This window comes from Antedon mediterranea, chromosome 10, assembly GCF_964355755.1.
Source record: "Antedon mediterranea chromosome 10, ecAntMedi1.1, whole genome shotgun sequence".
NCBI classification, from domain to species: domain Eukaryota; kingdom Metazoa; phylum Echinodermata; class Crinoidea; order Comatulida; family Antedonidae; genus Antedon; species Antedon mediterranea.
In genome coordinates, this window is record NC_092679.1 from 23108577 (window position 1) to 23129814 (window position 21238).

At 32.0% G+C, this 21238-nt stretch overlaps 1 protein-coding gene and 2 long non-coding RNA genes across 4 annotated transcripts in view; 1 reads left to right on the forward strand and 2 right to left on the reverse strand.

The window, feature by feature from the left end:
- LOC140060761 (thrombospondin-1-like) overlaps nt 1–5279 on the reverse strand; it is a 37449-nt gene extending 32170 nt beyond the window's left edge. Inside the window, exon 1 of the mRNA XM_072107103.1 lies at nt 5204–5279. The gene's annotated coding sequence lies outside the window, so the exon portion shown is untranslated. The remainder of the gene's footprint in view (nt 1–5203) is intronic.
- LOC140060764 (uncharacterized) lies at nt 3673–19773 on the forward strand. The gene is made up of 3 exons (XR_011847366.1): nt 3673–3876; nt 6397–6529; nt 19111–19773. It is a non-coding gene; the product is annotated as an uncharacterized lncRNA (long non-coding RNA).
- The window catches only part of LOC140060763 (uncharacterized), a 29767-nt gene continuing 18870 nt past the window's right edge, over nt 10342–21238 (reverse strand). For both annotated transcript variants that reach the window (XR_011847364.1, XR_011847365.1), the window contains exon 3: nt 10342–11021. This is a non-coding gene — a long non-coding RNA (uncharacterized lncRNA). The remainder of the gene's footprint in view (nt 11022–21238) is intronic.

Here is a 21238-nt window from a genome sequence, read left to right on the forward strand (position 1 = left end):
ACTTAAAGTTTGATTTTCGAAAGCGGATTTTTACACCGAAATATCACTTTTCCGTTCAGTAGAACCAATTCCTCTATTCTAATACTGAATGAACGGCATCACTTATGCGATGTGAAAGGGGTATTAAGAAAATTGGTGACCAAAATGTACCGAGAGAATTGAAACACCCACGCTCTTTCCCCCCAGACGCGTGGTATTTTTAGTGAATTAAAAGTACCAGGTTTTTCTAGGTTTAAGTGAAAAGTAAGGCAATTTAAACCCACTAAATTATATGAGAGAGGCGCGCAAGAGTGGAACGGAAGACATAAAATTCATTTTCAAATTAAACTATTACACGGCTAATTAACTCCCCCGGTCGCTTAGCCTGGTAAGAGTCCAACGATGCATTGCGTGTAAGGTTTGTGCCATCTTGCTTGTAAAAATACCTGATGTTTTTCACTACTGTTTCCTTTCTTAGTGCCTTTTAATGGAGAAGTGTATTTTTAGTATTTAAGAATTAATTTTACGGTATAATGCGTCATTATAATATGAAGATGAGCATAAGTATATAAGCATATGCTTAGGATATGGAGGTACTGTATACGTATTCTGTACACATAAAAAAAACTCCGAAAGCTTATAAATAATAACACATTATCGGTTTAGGAGGTCTACCAATACAGTAAAATGTTTATGGCACGCGATTGTTGACAAAGACCAACAAAGTATGTTAAGGCGTGTCATTGATCATCTCTTTACGTCCTTGAGTTTCGTCTCTAGTGGGAACCAAGCTTTAACGGCACGGTTATTTCAGAAGAAATTAATAGGAAAAATCACGATGATCATTGATTTAATGAAAACGTAACAACAGAAGTACAAGTACAAATCTCTATGACCTTACAATTATTAAAATGATCAGACGAATCATCGATATCATAATAGCCTACTGAACGATCGTCAATGTCTGTCATCTCGAGAAAATATAAATATTTGCCGTTCTCCCAGAAGACCTACGATAAGTGACTCAATAGTTTGGTAAGCTGGCAGGTTAAACTATAATTAGGTAGTCTTATGATGACATGTCATCTACCAATGAGTCATTATCAATGATTTAGCATAAGTCATCTTTTACATAACTTTATCCATACACATTAGTTTGCCTATACGGTATTGTAATTATCAATGATAAATTATTATTGTTGCTACGATAGCATACTGCAACAGCGCTGCTGCTGGTATGTACTACGGCACTGGTGCTGCTACTACCACAGCTATATAGGCCTAGCATCACGATACTGGCACTACTGTATTAGTTGTGTTACTGCTGTCCCAACAATAGCAACTCCTATCCATCATTGTTCATACTACTTCTGTTACTACTCCTACAACGTCAACCACTATCTATTGCATGCTCTGGTACTGTTATTGCTGCTACTACAACTACCAACATATCACTACAGTGCGTGTCATTTTCACGCTGCTGCTCTAGCCCGCTACGTCCCATTAGGACTACTCAATCAGAAGCTAAAGCAAGCAGCAGTTATAGTTCTAAGGACAGACAGTTTTGTGAAAATGGAAACTCCACTATGATTTATTAATTCCAGCTGCTACAGTGGACCCAAAAAAACGGCTGGGAAAGAGTCTATTAGGACATGTCATGCTAAAATTACAAATCCCTATATTCACTGTCAGTGTCAGATATTCATTGAATTATTATCGAAACAGTTAATTAAAGTTTGTGTTTGTAATAGGATACTTCACAATTGAAATATCTAGGGTGATGAAGTGACCCCCAGATTTGACCTTAGCAATAAAATTAACTAAAGTGACAGAAATTGAGTATTCACTTCTGTAACAAAAAATTAATATTTATTCACATATAAAAAATGAAAAGAAACCCAAAAACCATTGTCTGACAGACAATTTAAGTATTTGTTGCTTTAAATTACATTTTTTCAGGTAAAATAACTATCTATTATGTGACAATAAAATGACACATTCAAAAACATTTGAAATAAAAAATATTTTTCAATAAGCGAGCAGCGTTTTTTGTAAGAAATATTTCTTGTTTACTTTCTTTTAGTTACGATTTCTGCGGCAATTTACTACAACTAACAACTATTATCTGCAGTGAAGGTAATGCTACTGCTACTACGATTGCTTACTGCAACTTCTAATATGATATCACTACGGTACTACAGCTATTACTCATTTTTCTGCAATCCCAGTATTTAAATAAACTCATTTACATTTTATAGCGCATCAACAATTGTTCCAAATTATACTAAACTGCTGAACCAAAGGCATTAGTTCAAAAGCATAATTATTTTTGACGGATAAGACTGGGTACGCGAATATCTAAAGTTGGATCATCCGTGAAATGAATGTTATGCGTCACGACCTAACGTAAACGTGTGTACAAAATAACCCAACTTGCTGTTAAATAAATATCTATATTTAGCCAACAGGATACGAATCATTTACATAAAAATGTATATTTATAATTCAGCATTCACACAGAGGTGGAACCACTTTGTGAGGCGGTGTGATGATCTGGTAGGCGCTACACTGCTGGATGCCGTGGATCCATGGAGGGCCTAATTCGAATTTCTTCAGTTTCCAGTTAAACTTGAGGACCAGAATAATAAATTTAACATTTAGCTTCAAGACGCCTCAGATAACAAATACAACATTTTAAAACAACAAAGAAACTAACAGAAACATCAATCAAACCTTCCCTATTAACCAGAAATCGTTGTACATAATAAAACAATAACGCATTTATAATACATGCCTCTTTATTACTTCGCACTGATTTACTTAAAAAACATAACATAAGCCAGTTAGATTTTTAAATGTGTATTTTTAAAATGGACATTTTAACAACAAAATATGTAAAATGCCGAAAATCTGCACAAAATATGATGACCCCGTCGATGGGTTTCCCGAGTTTTGCTATCGCGCTCTTTTATCCTCTTGCAAGTTCTTTACTATACAGTACATGTGAAATAGCAGGAAAAGAAGTAAAACTTCAAACAATGACGTTCTTAAAATAAAATGTCAAATCCAGTGTGGACAGAACTTTAGAACTAAGCGTACTTGAGACACATCCGGAATGCTAACTGGTTGTCTGTCAAGTTTTATTAGGCATTACCGCCAATAATGATAGTATGTATAACATAGCTTATCAAAGTAATACAGCCAAGAAGGCTTCTGTCCCGTTAAACAGGTTTAAATGCTTAGTAATCCGATAATCCATAGGCCTAGAGATCTACCCAAATCCAAGCTTATAGCTCGATGATATCATCTCTTGGTTCCGGATGACACCAAACTGTCATTTATGAAATAAAGAGAATGCTGATGATTCAATATCACTAACACATATTTTGTTTTATTTCGAGTGTTTTTGGCGCAAATTTAGCAGGTGGATGAACAGTGCAGACGAACAAGATTACGTTCATATGAGATTTGTCCGACAAGTTGAAGAGACTTAAATACATAAACCAGATTTGTGCTCGACACAAGCAAGGATTATAAATTACAGATCAATACACGGATATCAAATGGTGATTCTAACTATTTTATGCGCTCATGCGTACCATAGTTAAATGTGTAAATTCTACTGTTATGGTTAAATAAGTAACCACAACTAAAACAGATTAATTTCCTAGAATCATTTCTAGATGACTTGCGGCAATCAGTTAGAATATATCTAGTGACAACTGGGTGCTCAAGTTATAAGTTGCGATATTGTACATTAATTTCCTAGACTCATTTCTAGATGACGAGCGATAGTCAGTTAGAAACTGTCTAGTGACAACTGCAGAATCGGGTGCTTTATAATAAGTTGCAATATTTCACATTGATTTCCTAGACTCATTTCAAAGATGACTTACGGTAGGTAGTCAGTTAAAATATATCTAGTGACAACTGGGTGCTCTTGATAAGTTGCAATATTGTACATTAACCTAGAATAATTTCTAGATGACGCGGTAGTCAGTTAGAATCTATCTAGTGACAACTGGGTGCTCTATTATAAGTTGCGATATTGTACATTAACCTAGAATAATTTCTAGATGACGTGCGATAGTCAGTTATAATCTATCTAGTGACAACTGCAGAATCGGGTGCTTTATAATAAGTTGCAATATTGTATATTAATTTCCTGTCTTTCAGGCGCGTTGATGGATCAAATAATTTAATCCATTCGTAGTATATTATAACTAGTGAAACTTGCTATCAGAGTTCGGAACCAGGTTTTTATAGTTGTTCATAGCAAAAGTGGCATAAACCTTTTAGGCCTAGCCTTCGAGAAATATTTTAGCAAAAAACAAAAACACCTCAAACCTAGACAGGTCTACCAAAGAGGATTTATCCCATTGTTTTCCACATTATGACTCATAGTCTAAATCACACCTAAAATATCTGAAATTTCTCTTCAGTTTTACATGAAAGATTTTGGTCGCACGTAACAATTGTTTAAAACGAAACTATTTTATTGAATAAAAAAAATGACACCTTTAATTTATGAGAATTTTTTGACGTACTTAATCCTTTTTAGATAAAGCAACGACGCGTAAGTGGGGTTCTCTCTGTCTCTTCGGAGGTGTCGTGTCTATCTATCGATACTTAAGGTGCTCTCACATACCATGCCAAGCCAGTCGGAAAGTTAATCGATGTTTCCAGTGATTTCTGATTAATACACACGGATAGGAAGTTACTAATTGCGTGCAACAAACGAAATTTAACTAGTACCATTCAGTTACATATTTATATTCCTATGTTTTCTGGATAAGTATACAAAACATATGTTAAATGTTACAGCTGCCACAATACACTCACGGTGGATATCGAGGATATAATGCACTTTTAAAACTATACGGTACTGCGCGCATTATTCATTTTTTATTAAAAATAATTACGATATGTCTTAGTCTGTAGTCTACTCTACCTCATTCTTAGCTTGTAGGCCTACTTACGTCGTTTGTCCTTGCTTACTACTTTAATGAATGGGCCTAGCAATACTGTATAGGACCGATGATTAAAACATTGTTATTATAGTTTCAAATTTGTAATACAATAATTTACATTAAAAATGTATTATTATTAAACTCCGTACTCTAAATGACGTGGAACGCCCACATGACTTAGTTTTGTAGACTATATTCATTTTATTCTTAAATATGTTGCTAAACTAGGGCCAAACGTATAAGTGTGTACTTACCACATTAATAATAAATTTATCCAGAAATGTAACCATTTACATTCGTACTGAGGAGCTTATAAGTTTAGAGTATCCTGTGCGATTATGCGGAGGCAGTCTGTTCAGATGTCGCACGTCGTCCCTGAAAGAGAAAATGTCCAGGGTTAGCAGATATCCGTTACTATGGTGACCTCGCGACAACCAATCGCATTGGTCCAAAATAAATTATTAAAAAAGTAATAAAAGATTATAAGTTTACTTGTAAATTCATTTTGTATAATTATGTTGATAACAATGACATTTATAATTTTATACAGGGTAAAAACAAAACAATAATTTAAGTTGCGTTACGTCCTTGTGTGTTCTGTAGTGAGAACTTGCTCTCGTGCTTAAAGCTTGGTGATTGGTCAATTCACTTGCGTTGCGTTACGTCCTTGCGTTGCGTCGCTAGTGGGAACCACGCAACGTTTACGTCCTTGCGTTGCGTTCTAGTGGGAACCACTGCAACCTAACGCAGCGACGCATCGGACGGACGACGCAATTAGTGCTGCAAACATCGTAGGTTTGATTTCACGCAGGCGGGGGCAAACACAATGATTGGAAGGGTATTTTCTTACGTTGCGTAGATTGCGTTACGTTGCGTCGCAAGTGGGAACCAAGAAGTACGTCGGTCCCTGCGTTACGTCCTTGCGTTACGTCCTAGTTTAAACAAGCTTTAGAAGTTCGCTACAAATCAATAGTAATATCCTTTCATATGGGTCTACAAGTATTTTGGTATTTTATTACGTAAAGCTTGGTTCCCACTAGAACGTAACGCAAGTACGTAAACCTAACTTCGCTTGTCATTGGTTAAAACGCTTGCGTTGCGTTTACGTCCTTGCGTTACGTTCTAGTTGGAACCACGCTTACGTGAACACACCGGCATAATCAGTCAATGTTTATCTTATTACAGTATTTATACTTGAAAACCACTTGTATCATTTATTCCATGCCACTGTTCTTCTAACTTTGATCAGGAATAATAAAGAAAAATAAATCTTCAGGGTTCACTGATATTAGGGTTCCTGACGTCATGAGAAACATAAAACACTAGCAATTTAATGGGGACTTGTCCCTCTTCGCCATCAATGTACAATGTTCGTGCCAAATAGCATCACGTCCTAAATGTCATGTATCGTACTAAATCAACACACTGGTACATTTTTTACTTGTAGGCCTACAGTCACGTAAATGATGAATGGGTATATTGTTGCACACCTGGGCAATGACGGGTCAAGAAGTGGTATTGTGCCAAAAAAAAATGTTATTTGTACATATTTGGTAGTACTGTTCTTGGTAAAAAGAGAGGTAGGTTGAAGTTTGTCAAGTATGTAAAACATGATTTAGTGTCATTTCTATCCTCGTCTGTGACAGAACATAACATTACATACATTGCTCTCGTGCGCAATTAATTCTAATTTAGCAGGCCTACACATACGGGGAAAAGTTTGGAACATAATACATTTATGGGATAAAATAATTATATTCGGAGAGTATGTAATGTCCCAAACTGCGCCCCGTACGTACAGGATTATTAAAAAAAAGTAGAGTCGATTATGGTAGGTGTTTTTTAAAATCCCGATTGTAATCATGTAATAAAAAAGACTCAAAAAAGCGTTACAATTGTTTGGATAAAATAGTCAAATAAATATATTTGTTTACTTTTACCAAAAATTGGATAAAAAAAAATAATTTACCTGAAAAACCGTGATTATTTAAAAAAAAATTGACAACATCAGAATACATCTTGCTAATATGAAAACTCCGTTGACAATGATAAACAATTTTACTGCAGGTTGCTGCAGTAGGCCTAAAATTGTTTATGCTAGTTTTCATATGCATGCAATTATTTTGGGGTAATCTTCAAGTGTATTTATGAAGTGACTGTAGTAGTGTAGGCCTAGTTACTGCAGAAATTGGAGTAGAATATAGAATATTGGCATGGTCATGTCCTTAAACTGAAACATTACATTGTAGTCACATACATCTCATAATCTTAATCAAGATCAATGGATGGATAAACTATTTCATAATTTATCTTGCTTTAAACAAAGTCTCATCTGAGGTTTAGGGAGTGGAGTTGAAAGAGTCGTGAGCTACAACCCTGGCACTAGGTCAGGATTGAACCCTGGACATTAAGGATTGGTAGGCAAGCACGTTCCACCATGCTATACAGCTCCACCACCATGGGTCAGTTTTCTATCAACATGTCCATATCTTCAGACTTCACATGAAGCATAGGCCTAAGTAGTTGTACCAGATAAGAACGTATTCCCATCCCTCGTTATGATCCAGACAAAACGAACATTTTTAAATTCATAGGCTTGCTCATAATACCCACGTGTTGAGCTTTGGGATTGGCTTAATAGAAATGTTGCGATTACCTCCGGTAAAGTCTGTTAAGCAGATGGAGAGACCAAGCCTGGTTTTAAATCATGTAGATATCAGTTGCAAAGTGGAGATTATTTAAACAACTATAATAACTGACCATATCAGAGTTATGGGGCGGGCGATAAAGTATCCTGAATAGGTTCTCCTTCTTCCAATTTTAACTCATTATCGTGAGTGAGTCTAGAAATATGGGTTTAGAAAACTTTAGCAAACATTTTGTGTTTGTTTCTGTTAGATCTAATTTGTTACTTGCTGGTATCAACATTAATAAATAACATTTTTAAAAGAATAATGTTGTACTACAGTACTTAGCTTCTTTCTATGTATTTTTGTGAACATTATTCTTGGTGTGACGGGTTTCAACAGTTATTCTGCATGGGTTCGAATCCAACGCTCGTCGTTTAGAGGCAAGACAATTTACCTACGTTTACCTCTTTCACTATATCTCAAACCATGTGTGTAAATGGGTACGTGAAAACGCAAATCGGGTCAAAGTCACATGATATTATAAATGAATCATTCAGATTGATGAATTTTTAAATCGCCCTTATATTTTGGTTTCAAATATATCTGTGCCAAGTTTCTTGAAGTCTTTCTACATTTCTGGACATTTAAACTCATCAACTTGATATTGAGGTAAATAATGCGAAAGTTTTCGATTTAATTGTCCTTGTAACTAAGTGTCAATATTATATATAGAAATGTAATTGACAAGAACAGTCAATCAAACGATCGTTTCATTCTGTATTTATTAGTTATTCAAGATATATTTTCACCTGAAAATTAAAAAAAAAATGTTTTGCTGAATATGCCATTTTAAAGTCACACTAATTATTAAATATTTTAATAATGTTACTTACTTGCGTAGAACTTGTGAAGAGACAACATCAGCTAATGATGGTGATGATTTTACTTTCTAATAATATATAGAATAGGCCTACAATTTGATTCATATAAAAGTATCTACAGTTTGAGAAGCCTGCGTCATATTACGTAATATTATTTAAGATGGTCTGTGGTATTGATACCTTCATGTTCCAACAACGAACCAAAATATATACAGTAATGGATATTTTAAAACCAACCAACTTTCGAAGTTTGTGTATTTAAAAAAACAAATTAAAATCCCGAGTTTTGCTTATGTAGCCTGGTAAATGTTGACGCATGTGCAGAGAGCATGACCAGCGTTTTTTTTTTGGTTCTGAACTATATTATTCCTTTTATTGGGTCAATTGTTAGAAACTGGGGATTTGATAGATTAGTTTCGAATTATTATGGGTAATTTTAATTAAAATAAAATAGTTTTCACGTATATACGCGAAGCTCACGGGAGAAAGAGCTTTTAAATACCATGAGAAAGGCTCAATTCAATCATTTAACATTTGTTTTATAGCTATACGGTATCATTTTCTACCCCAGGTGATGAGATTTTATGATTTATAGAGCGAGTTTTTATATTAATTTGTTTTTATTATATACAATATACACACATAAAATATGTCGATTACACATGGAAAAAGATGTCTGAGGGGAGTTTTTATTTAGATGGAATTGTGAAGGGACTTTGTCTGTGTAACATTAATACTTAAGATTATTTACCATCAAATCATGAAAATTACTAATATTTTCCACGAAAACCAATAACATACATATACAAAGATTGTAAAATTCGTCCCATAAAAAGAAAAACAAAGGTAAGAATTCGTCAATTGCAAAATAAATAGAAAATCTCCGAATGATACCGTGCAACCGACGGGTCTGATATCAGAACTAGGGGTACACAAAAGTGAACTTCAGAAGAGTGTCCACAGGCCTAAAACGCATGGATATTCCATCTTTTGATGGCGCAATTTTCGCAACTCGTCTATTACGTTTTCTTGAGTAATAATCACAAACATTTGAAATGGAAGGAAGGGCCCATCTAGAGAGGTGGGTCGGTACTATTTTATAGCGCCATGTTCCATTCTTACCCTCTCCACCCTACTACTACCAACTACATAATCAATTACGGGTAAAGTATTTAGTATGTAATAAAGTCTGAAACGATGTTTTCCATTTGACAAATGTTTCGAGAACATTTGAAAATGTCCACATCTGTCAACTTGTTTCCGACTTTTTGCAAAATGTGTTTTAATATACGTAGCTCTCCATAAAGTCACATGGTGTATACCGACCAATAGTGATGTTTCTATGAGTGTCGTTGTATGTTAAACTTATCCTATCAACAGGTGCTTGTGATCCACTCAATGGCCAGATGTCCAGGAACCGTGCATCCCATTAGAATCAGTCAGGCATTAGAGACTATCAATATTGTAGATGAAGTTAAAACAGATATTAATACTTCCTTTTATACGGTTAGTTACACTAATAATAAGTAGTACGTGGGATAAAACGTTGTTAAAACTTATCAAAAAACTTGCAATGCATTTCAAGATGTTTCGTGAATGGTTTACAGGGTGATCAGATGCGTGTATTGAAAAAAGAAAAACAGCAAAAAAAATACCGATATTGAATTGGAAATGTTGTTGAAAATAGTGTTGGTATACATCAGTTGGTGGTATATAAGATATATTATATTATCGTTCATATTTAGCTTTTTGATTATTTTATTTTGTATCTCCATTGTCATTTTTTTCAGTAATTTGCCTTTGGAATTATTTACTCCTATATTTCAATTACAAAACATACACAAATACTTCTTCATTTCTTTACATAGATTTATTGTCATGTTACATTTATATGCTTGGTACTTAGTACTTACTTAGTACTTACTTAGTACCAAAAAAATAAATATATATTATTACAAGATATATTTATTGTCACTTTTGGAAATACAAAAGTAAAACATGCAGATAGTAAAAGCATACAAAACTAAGTAGGTATTGATTGCACAAGGAATCATTCATCAAAGTTAACTTTATAAATATACTAGTTAAGAGTGAGTGAATGAATTTCTTATAGGCCTAGTACTTTACTTTTTGAGGTGAGCGGCCGGATCTGTAACAATCTTTAATAATGGATTGTTTTAAAATGGATTAAATTTAAGTTAATTTCTCTTATTTTAATTGCATTTATTATATAGTAAATTCAAGATGTTTAGATTTGTCATCATTAACTTTAGTATTTTATTTAAATTACTTATTCTAACTATTTCAAGAAAACATTTATTTTTTTCTTTGATACATAGGCCTAACGTTTTTTTTACAGAAGTGAGTAACTTGATTAAAACTGCAAAATGACCTATTTATATTAATCTTCATCTTTCATGTTTGTGGGGGACAATACATATTTAATTAGCTTAAAGTTTATCCTTATCTGCTTATGAGTTATTCATCCAATAAATCATCATTTTGTCTTTGATCTGATACAGTAGGTTGGTTCCAAAAATATACAAAACTTGATTTATTGTCTACCAAAGAAAAAACAAAAATGACAAATTAAACATTGAATTAGTCATTTATTCACTTTTCAAAGAAAATAAGGATGATTAAACTATAGTTTAAAGAATAATAATATCACCGGGTGGTTTAAAATAATGTTCTTTTCCTGATGTGTTTATATAAATCCAAAGGCAAAATACTGAAAAAATCCAATCCTGTGGGTATCAGTGGCTGGATCTCAATAGAGATACCAAAAAAAATCGAAAAGCTAAATCAAAACATCAAGTAAAACAGCCAGAAAAGTTAGCAGAGCTTTCGGGCAACACTAGCCCTTCATCTTCATTATATATACATTCCTCTATGAAACACAAGGAGAGCAACAATGGGATTTGAACAAAGGTTTACAAACATCTATATAAGCACCAGTTTAGAGTTTAAAATATATTCATCTGGGCCTAATTTATTGTATGTAGGCTACTTTTAATAAACTGTTGATAAATTAATTAGTTAAGGCATTACACAGTGTTAAGTACCACTTTAGAAAATTAATTGCATCTAACAATTGAATTTCATATTATTTAATAAAAAAAATGTTAACTTTTTGAATTAATGAACTCATTTAATAATTTTTGTGTGTATTGTTGTACTATAAAAACACATACAAATTATCAAATGAGTTCATTAGTCTACGAAATAAACAGTTATTGAAAAAGTTCATAAAAATCAATAATTTAACATTGTTTGCAGACATTCACATTTCTAGCAGACAAAAATTATTGATATTTAAAGATTTTATATATTTTTTATATGATGATAACAGTATAATAATGACATAATGAAAAGATCTTTGGGTTTGAACTTTGGGTTTGACGAAATTTAACAAAGCATCAGCATAATTTTCATTTCTAGCAGACAAAACTCATTGAATTTTAAGACTATTGTATGATGAAAAAGTATAAAGATGTTAACTTTGGGTTTGATGAAAGCTAACAAAGCGTCGGCATCATTTAAATAGTATTTAAAATCAATAACATTACTTTTAATAAAAATTTGTTATTCTTTAGTGTAATGTGAAAATAAAAATTGAGTTTATTAAGGGTTAATAGTCGAATAATTAAATTAATACATCATTGTTAACCTCCTTAAGTTGCTATTACAATTCTTTTGAAACATTTTCATTACATCATGTTAAAATTGATAAAAGAATAAAATCATTAGTTTTCATACAAAGAAATGTAATTCTATTATGTTATAGGAACAAAGGAATTAAGAAAATATATAAACAATTTTTAGGAACACTATAGCAAAAAATAAAATATACATTCCCATGTTGTCCTTTTGCAAGATTAGAACCTGCGTTCTTTCATTTACAGGGTGGGTAAACTGCGAAAATCATGACATTTACATGACTTTTACATGATAATTGAACATTAAAGCTGACCTTCATAAATTAAAAAAATAAAACATATAATTGCTATGTGAACAATATAACTAAGGTCTTGGAATTTCAGAGATTAGAAACATATGTAGGAATTGCTTTTCTGCAAAGCCAATTTGGTCTCTAGGCTGTCATACGACAGATGTAGCGGCAGGAATAACACCTTCAAGCGGCCACGGTTGTGATGGCTAGGCTCCCTAGGGTACAGGCAGACAATGTTGCTAAAGAGATGTACAACCTATTGTGTTTTGATTGATTGATTCTAAATTAGGAGTCTGTCAAAACAAATTTAATATCGTCGTGGTTTGAATGAAGACATTTGGGACGAGAATACACATAAGTTCTATTCAATTACTCATTTATATCTGTATAGTGATAATTACTAATAGTAAGGATTGTGTATGTGGTTTTATTTTGTGGTGACCATTTGTACCATTCTGCCATCTTTTAAAGACATCATGTCTCTCAACGCCTTAATCTACCAAGTAATGAACTTGGTTGCAATTGTTTGATGTTTACTATTGGGGATTGATTGCGGATGTATGGGATTAATAAGGATTAAGAAGGATTTATTATTGATATAATCTATCAATAATTACCACAAAATATGATGTAATTTTTAAATAACTTGAATTGTTATATTATATAATAGTGAAAAAATAATATTGTATATAGCTGTTTGTTATTTAATCTCAAATTATAAACATAAATCAAGAGACTTTATATAAATTAACAGGAACAGAACAAATCGCCGTTGATTATTAATTAATAAAAGACGATAGCAATGAAGAAAATCCGCCCACAACTGAGAACTGAGATTAACATTATACATAAATGAAGCAATTAAAGTTTTATTTGAAAATATGATTTGACAAAAATTCAATAAATAATAAATAAATAAAGTTTAAAAGAAACTAAAATATATATAAAATATGTACCATCATATATAAAATAATAAAGATAAAATTTTAAGTTAAAATATATATATATATACGTTAAGTCTGGAAAAGAAGTCAAAACTACAGTTTGGTCTCAACAGGCTTGTTTCGTGAGTCGTGAAACTCACTCATCAGGAGACTATAATATATATATTATAGTATATATATAAAGCAACAAAATTCATCTCAACTTGCACTGATGAAGGGCTAGTGTTGCCCGAAAGCTCTGCTAACTTTTCTGGCTGTTACTTTATCGTTTTGATATAGCTTTTCGCTTTTTATTTTTGTATCTCCATTGAGATCCAGCCACTGATACCCACAGCATTGTCATTTTTCTCAGTAATTTGCCTTTGGATTTATATATATATATATATATTGTATATATTCCAAAAATAGTATACATTTTAATTAATGCAATATAAAGCCAAAAAATATATAATTTAATCATAAATTTAATAAAATAAAAGTGCTTTGTAATACTTATAAGGGATGGATTTCTTAGTCCGTAATTTAAATTAAATTTATTTGATGGCATTTAACACATGTTTCAGTCATTTTAACAAAAGGTGTTGCAAATATCTTGACCTTTAGGTTGAATTGCACTACTTTCAACCTAAATTTAATTTAATTTTTAGGTTTATTTTCATTCTGTTATTAAAGTATTTTTGCCACTTTTACATTGTATGAAATTAAGCAATACATCATATTTTGTTTTGTCAATGTAAAAATAAACAAATTAAATATTTCAAATAAATTATTTCAGTTTCAATGTATTGTACTTATTTTTACTGAAAGCAACAAAATTCATCTCAACTTTGCACTATTTGGAACTTTCTCTTGTTAATTTTAGTTTAAATTGTATTGTTCTATATTGTATTTTAGTTATTTATATTTTATGATTTTTATTATTAGGATAATACACTATACCGATTGGTTTGCGCTCCTGCTGCAAAAGCATTATTCTAAGTTACTATTATTAAAGAGGAAACTTTAGCAATGATATAGACAAAAGAAAAAAATGGGAGACAGAACTAGACCACACTTAGAACCCCCTATTGAGGTTGAAAAGTCCACCCACTCCCGGAAGCAGAGATTCTAACAGCTTTTTAATGACAATTTGGAGACAACAAGTTCTTTTAAAATACATAACAAAATAATATATAACACTAGATGTTGAACTTGATGAGACTGCCATTAAGTTGATCAACAGGCAAACAACTAACCCTTTTTTTATGTTTTCAAATATAAACTAAGTTACATTTTTTGTTGATTCACCATAATTTACCAATAACACGTAAGTGATATATTTCAATTAATTCACTTAAGTCAATAAATATATAAGGATAACTAAAAGACTTTTAGATTTTAAAAGTTTTTCTCAAAGTGTGAATGTTGAATACAGCAACACAAAATAAATTCTGCTAATGCTTTCGTGTGTAGTACCCACTCTACCTCAAAATCACAAATAGCTTTCTATCTAAAATGTGAACTTAGGTTCAGACCGAAAAAAGAAAACATACTTATAACCACATTAACAAGGAAATAAGAGACATTGTTAAAATGCTTTGGTGAACCACATATTGCGAAAGAAATGTGTGAGGCCGACCTTCTGGGCTCAAGAATTCATTCGTTCTGGCTACATCGCATTATATCCGGCAAATGGAGGTTAAAACCTTTATAGAATGCGACTCCAGTGATGTGATGACCCGTAATTAATCTAACTGAGGGGTATCATTGTAGACGCTTTCATACTTTATTGGGGTTAAACGTCAGCTAATGAAACAGATGCTGAAGAATTTGGAAACGATTGGAGGGGTAATGATGTTGATTAGCTTAGTTTTAGTTATGTAACTTTTTCGAAAAAAAAAACATTTTCACCACTTTTTATTTTATTTATGAAATGTTGGCACATATCATTCAATAGTACGTAAAGTGAAATAAAGTGCTGAACTTGAGGTGGGTGTGAGGTTGCAGGGCTCCCTCTTGGATCCGCCTATACCATTTGCAAATTAATCTTATCTACACTATCAAACCTTATGTGAAAAAAGTGTGATGTGCCCATATATGGACATGATGTTTGGGTGTATCACTACCATATTTGGGCACATCACACTTTTTGTCACTAGTTTGATAGTGTAGACAAAGCATTAGTTAGTGTGAATTAGGTCAATTTCTGTATGAATACTGACAATGCCTCTGACTTAGTTCAGAGGTGGGCTCATGAGTAGCACAGAAACTAGGACTCTAGCCTTTAAGAGTCACATTAACGATGACTTTTTACTTATTCACCTTTGGAACACTGGTATTTAGGAAAATGAATCGTTCCGATTAATAAAGTAGTAGTAATAATAGGAAAATATTTAGATAATTGGTTTACGCAAAAAAAACTGTATAATGGTAATATTCTTCTTCTCATCTGGGGATTTGTTTGGCTTGTTATTTTTATTTGGCCTAGTAATTTCCGCAAAAGACAATTTCTTAAACAGCAACTGAAATGGATTGATTTACCGATTTCTCCTATATTTTGTTAAATGTTTACTGCTAGACTTTTACCAATACACCATGAGAAACCATCGTAAAAATTCAGCACCTGCTGCGCTTCTAGCTCCAGCAAATAAAATCACATTTTAATGTTTCGTTTGCATGCACCATGCGACTTTATGCGGCAACAATTTTACTTGAAAAAAAAGTCGCTATTGCTGATGCAAACATGAACTGGAGCCGGACCGGTGCAGGTGTAAAGTAAAAGAAGAAACTCGACTTGTTATGAATTTGTATTAACATGAACTTAGTATAACATTCTGTACTGGACAACAGAAATAAGGCCAGGAACCTAGGAACATGTTACTGGAAGTCACACAGGTTAAAACTACCAAGCTATGTTACAAATAATATGAATGCTAAATAAATAGTTTAAATATAAAGATGAAAAGGTCATGTTTTGATAGAATAATTATATTTCAATATCAATCCCAGCATGCGTCTAAGATGTTATTACTGCAAACACACAATGATGCAACAAACAAATTACGATGTGTCTATATTTGTTGACATAGTGCGTGATCTATTGACCCTTCATGGCTGGAGGTAACCACAAACAGACGACATGCTTCTACTATTTAAACAGCATGATGTAGCAGAGGGAGTGAGACTTTGAAATTGAATATCTGATGTTACCAAAGTCAAAAAACAAGTTATACAGACCTACTATAAGTACAGTGAATAAATACATTTATGAAAGACAAATAATGAATTTTACAATGTTTCTAGCATTTGAAACACATGAGGGAGAGAGAGTGAGACCTGAAAACCTGATGTTACCAAAATAAAGTTATCTATCAAGTAATATTGAAAAGTAGTTATACAGTAAAATTAGCAATGGATTTATAAAGTTTACAAATTTATAAATAAAATCATGGAGTAAACTGATAAAATACAACATATTTAGCAATAAAGCAAGCTGTTTATAAACCGAGATAATGTTTCTTAACCAGGTAAAAAGGTTCATCTAGATCTCTGTATAGTATTCAAATATTTTTTTCTTTTGGATGATCCAAAAGGAATAAAACCGTAAAAAATATGTTTTTAACATTGGACAAAAATGGTTTGTTTCTTAACCAACTAACTTGCGAGAATAAACAAATTTATACATAAGAACTGATTTGCTCCAACATATTGCAAACGGAGGGAGTGAGGAATATGAAGAGAACCAATAATAATATCAATATGACAGATATAATATTTCAATTGTGAGGTTCAAGGTGAAAAGAACTGTCAAAATATATTATGATGATATCTGTCTGCTGCATCAAATAGATTAAGAGTTTGTACATTTTTAGAGATTACCAACTTCCTTAAATCCAAAACGGAATTGGTTGGGATGAAATGGAATACCGTATACCGGTAACCTAAATGGAGTGTATACGACAAAGTACAGTCCTTAGGGGGCAAGAGTATGAAATTTGGGGGGTAATTAAGGGCTGGGATTATACTGGGATTGCAGTAACAATGGGATTTACCATACTCTTGTCTTGTTTCTAGCCTAAATTATGAGTGGGATTTGGAATGGGATTATACTCAAGAATACAGTGTAGGACTCGATGAATAAAATGTGTTACTCAGTCATGGATCAAATCTTCTTTTAAAATCAATAATTTTTAATGAAAAGTTAGTTCAGGGCCTTCCTACCAGTATAGTTGGTTAGGTTAAGGACATAGCCTTATATGATTACATCATTTTAATCGCAGTGGACTAAATGCCACATATAAACACTTTTCATTTTCTTAAGTGTCCCTTTTGTGTCAAATAGCTACCACCTAACAGTGCTCGTTTTGTCTGTCCACAAAGACTAACTGTATAACCAACGGTGCACTGGGTTCTTTGAAATACACACAAGCCAGATGTGTACTGGACCTCTAGTTTTAAGTCCTTCTCAGAGAAGACTTGTTCTACCACGAAAACTATGATCAAAGAGAGCCTTGAATCTGTGCCAATTTTATGGCTAATGGTTGTGGCGCCCATGCATTTTGTTCACTCCGGACAAAAAATAATAATTGTAGCATAATATTTTTCTCCTATATTTTTATCATTAGTCATGAAGGGTCAGAATATGCTGGATAAAGGAGGAAATTCAAAAAATTATATTAATAAAAAAATGTATTCCCAAACCACTTAGCAGAACCAAGTTACGTACACAAACACAGTAAAATATATGGAATACTGATATCTCTATTATGATTGGATGTCATATTGTTTGCTAATCTCATTATCATGATCTTCCCTATATTTGGAAACCTTTGACTGTTTTGTGTGTTGTTAATTTTTCCCAATATTGGCCTGATTATGATATCAAATGACCTATAAACACTGACCACTTGAGGAAATCTTTGATTCCATCATATCCTACAAAATTGAATTTGACTATGCCAGTTAAAAATATCACAAAAAAAATCAAATTAGTGACTTTCATCGATCAACATAATGATTACCTAGATATTTGAACTTTTTTTTTATTGATCATCGGTTGATGAATATTGTCTATAAAAATTATAGCAAAGACATACACACCCTTCTGTTTTCATTTTTTAAAAAGTCCACCCGAAATTTGTTTTCCTTTCCATTTTAATGTTGCATAATAGTTTATTCACAATAGTTTATTCAAAAATTGGATTGAAAACAAATTATTTCTGTGAATATTGTTCCATGCTGGAATATTTAAGAGTATTATAGGCAGTAGATGGGAACATACTCCATTCTCCTTTATTATGATTGCCCCATTAATCGGGAAACCACCTCACGACCTACAATTTCTTTCCACTTTTAAAACAGATTTAGAACATAAAAAATTAAATTATAAATCATAAACTTGAGAGAACAGAAATTCAATTTGAAATATTAACTCAATGTTATTACAGCCAACATATCAACTTTAAAATATGCTCAAGGCATCCGAGATGGTGAGCAGATACAGGCAAATGTATTATTTTAAGAAATTGATTTATAGAATTATGATTCCCATTCAAAGTAGATTAATACATTTAATAAACGAGAAAATATTGAACACTTCAATACTACATTGACAAATAATATTTAATTATATTTAGAATGATTTAATATTATGTTTTGAAATTTTATCAATTTAGGCTATGATTTGTGACATATATTATAATCTAGTATTTATTATAACTTATTGCAAGTCTTTTCTGATCATGTTTATATTTTACATGAATTTCCTTTGAATAGATATGACGTGTCTAAAGTAAAGGTTGGTGAATGAAGATGAACATTATTGCTCTACTGAACAACTGTCACAACATTACCAGGCCATCAATATATTTGATATACAGTATTTTTCTTTGTAGTTTTATTGTGAATTTCAATTTTAAAGCTCTGTCTACACTATCAAACTAGTTTGATAAAATAAAAAAGTATGATGTGCCCAAATATAGTAGTAATATGCCCAAATAGGGTAGGGATATGACTATCATCATGTCCATTTTTTGTCACATAAAGTTTGATGGTGTAGATAGAGCTTAAGTAGAACAATACAATTTCTTGAATCTAATCAAAAACCCGACCATTAGTTTAAGAGAGGCTACAAAGGTACACTAAAAAAAGTTGAATCTATAAAACACTAGTAAATACTGCTTCTTATAGAAACCTATCCTCAATTAATCAATAATTTATTGATTTGTTAATATGAAATCGTAAATACCAGACATAATCGTACATAAAACGAAAATAAAAAGCTCTTCTAATGCCATTGAGAGCAAATTTCATTTTCTTGACAATAAAGAAATAATGCTTGCGAAAAACGTGTTATATAAGCAGTTTAGTCTGTCACTTTGTTGCCACAGAGACGAAGGATAAACTCTGTTGATAAATTGTACTATCACTAACGCACACATTGTCCACTTGAAAATGAAAAAAAAATGAAGTAAAGTGTTATTTAGAAATGTCAAAATATTAGTACAGTAAACCAATAAAAAAAACATGAAATATTTTGGTGTTTTTGTTTTATTTTGTTTGATGATTTCATCCTCAATTGAGGAAATTGGGATCAAGTCCTCCATTGAACCTCGACACCCACAGTGTGGCACCTACCTTAAAAGGTATGTTTTAAGGATCCGAACAAAACATTTTAAATGAGTTAAATATAATTTTATAAAAAGGTTTCCAATAAAAATTACCAATCACATTTATTGCTTCATTTATGAAAATAACATGCTTACTTAAATTTTTTGAGAATTTGCTTTAGGTGCACAGAAAAACGCACCTCACCAGCATCCTACAGTATTTTGTAAATCTCTTCATAAAGTTATAGGTGCAGAAAAGAACACACCTCACCAATGTCCTACAGTAGTTTGTGATAATGCCAGGCTACTAATAAAAGTTATAGGAGCAGAAAAAAACACACCTCAGCAACGTCCTACTTCGTGATAGCGCCAAGATCTTAGTCATTACATACTCTAACTATTATAAGAAAAACACCACTGTAACAGTTACATCATCAATCGTTAAAATTATGAGAGGTAGGTTCATCCAGAGTGTCGCTGATCCAATCTTTCAGAGGAAACATTGCTACGAATGATAAAGACGTTTCGGTCTATCCTGCGCCGGCCGTTTAGGTTGTCTGTGGGAATCAAACGTAAGTGGTTACATAATTCACAGACGCTTTAAAATGCCCAGTAGAATTTTATGACTCGGCAAATTTTTTTAGATTCCTTTCCTTCGTTCGTAACACAGGATAGGTTGTATAATGATACTCGATAATGCATGTGTCAAAATGTAATGAAAGATGTTGTCATATTGAGTTGATTTCATTAATGTATATTCGTCACAAATAGAAATATATCATTTATTCATTTCAGAATTTAAAGAAAGAAACAAGAAAATGTTAAAAGGATTTAGTTAGGAACATTATGGATAAAATTTCAGCTGTTTTAAAAATAATTGTATTTCGCGCTATACAAATTTAAAACTATTAAACCATTGTTTGTGCGTATTTTGTTTGTGTACTTGTTCTAAATCTACTTGGTTTAATCGTAATAATAATAATTGATCAACAATATTATTCTTTTCTTTAATCGGTTTGTAAACTTTTTTAAGATGAGTCTATTTTACCCACTTTCTGTGTCACTAATTTACCTCTATGTTTTAGCCTTTTTATGAAAATTAATATTAAATATTATATAATTGTATTTCTACAATATGTCATTTGTTAGTATTTTACCTCTTTTTTTACGATTTTTTTTTATGGTGTTTTTATTTTAAAAAAATTGAATTTATCATTCAATACTCGGGTTTCTTGAATTCATAATAAAAATAAATAAATAATGAAATGAAAAATATTTAAATAAAATATAATTTC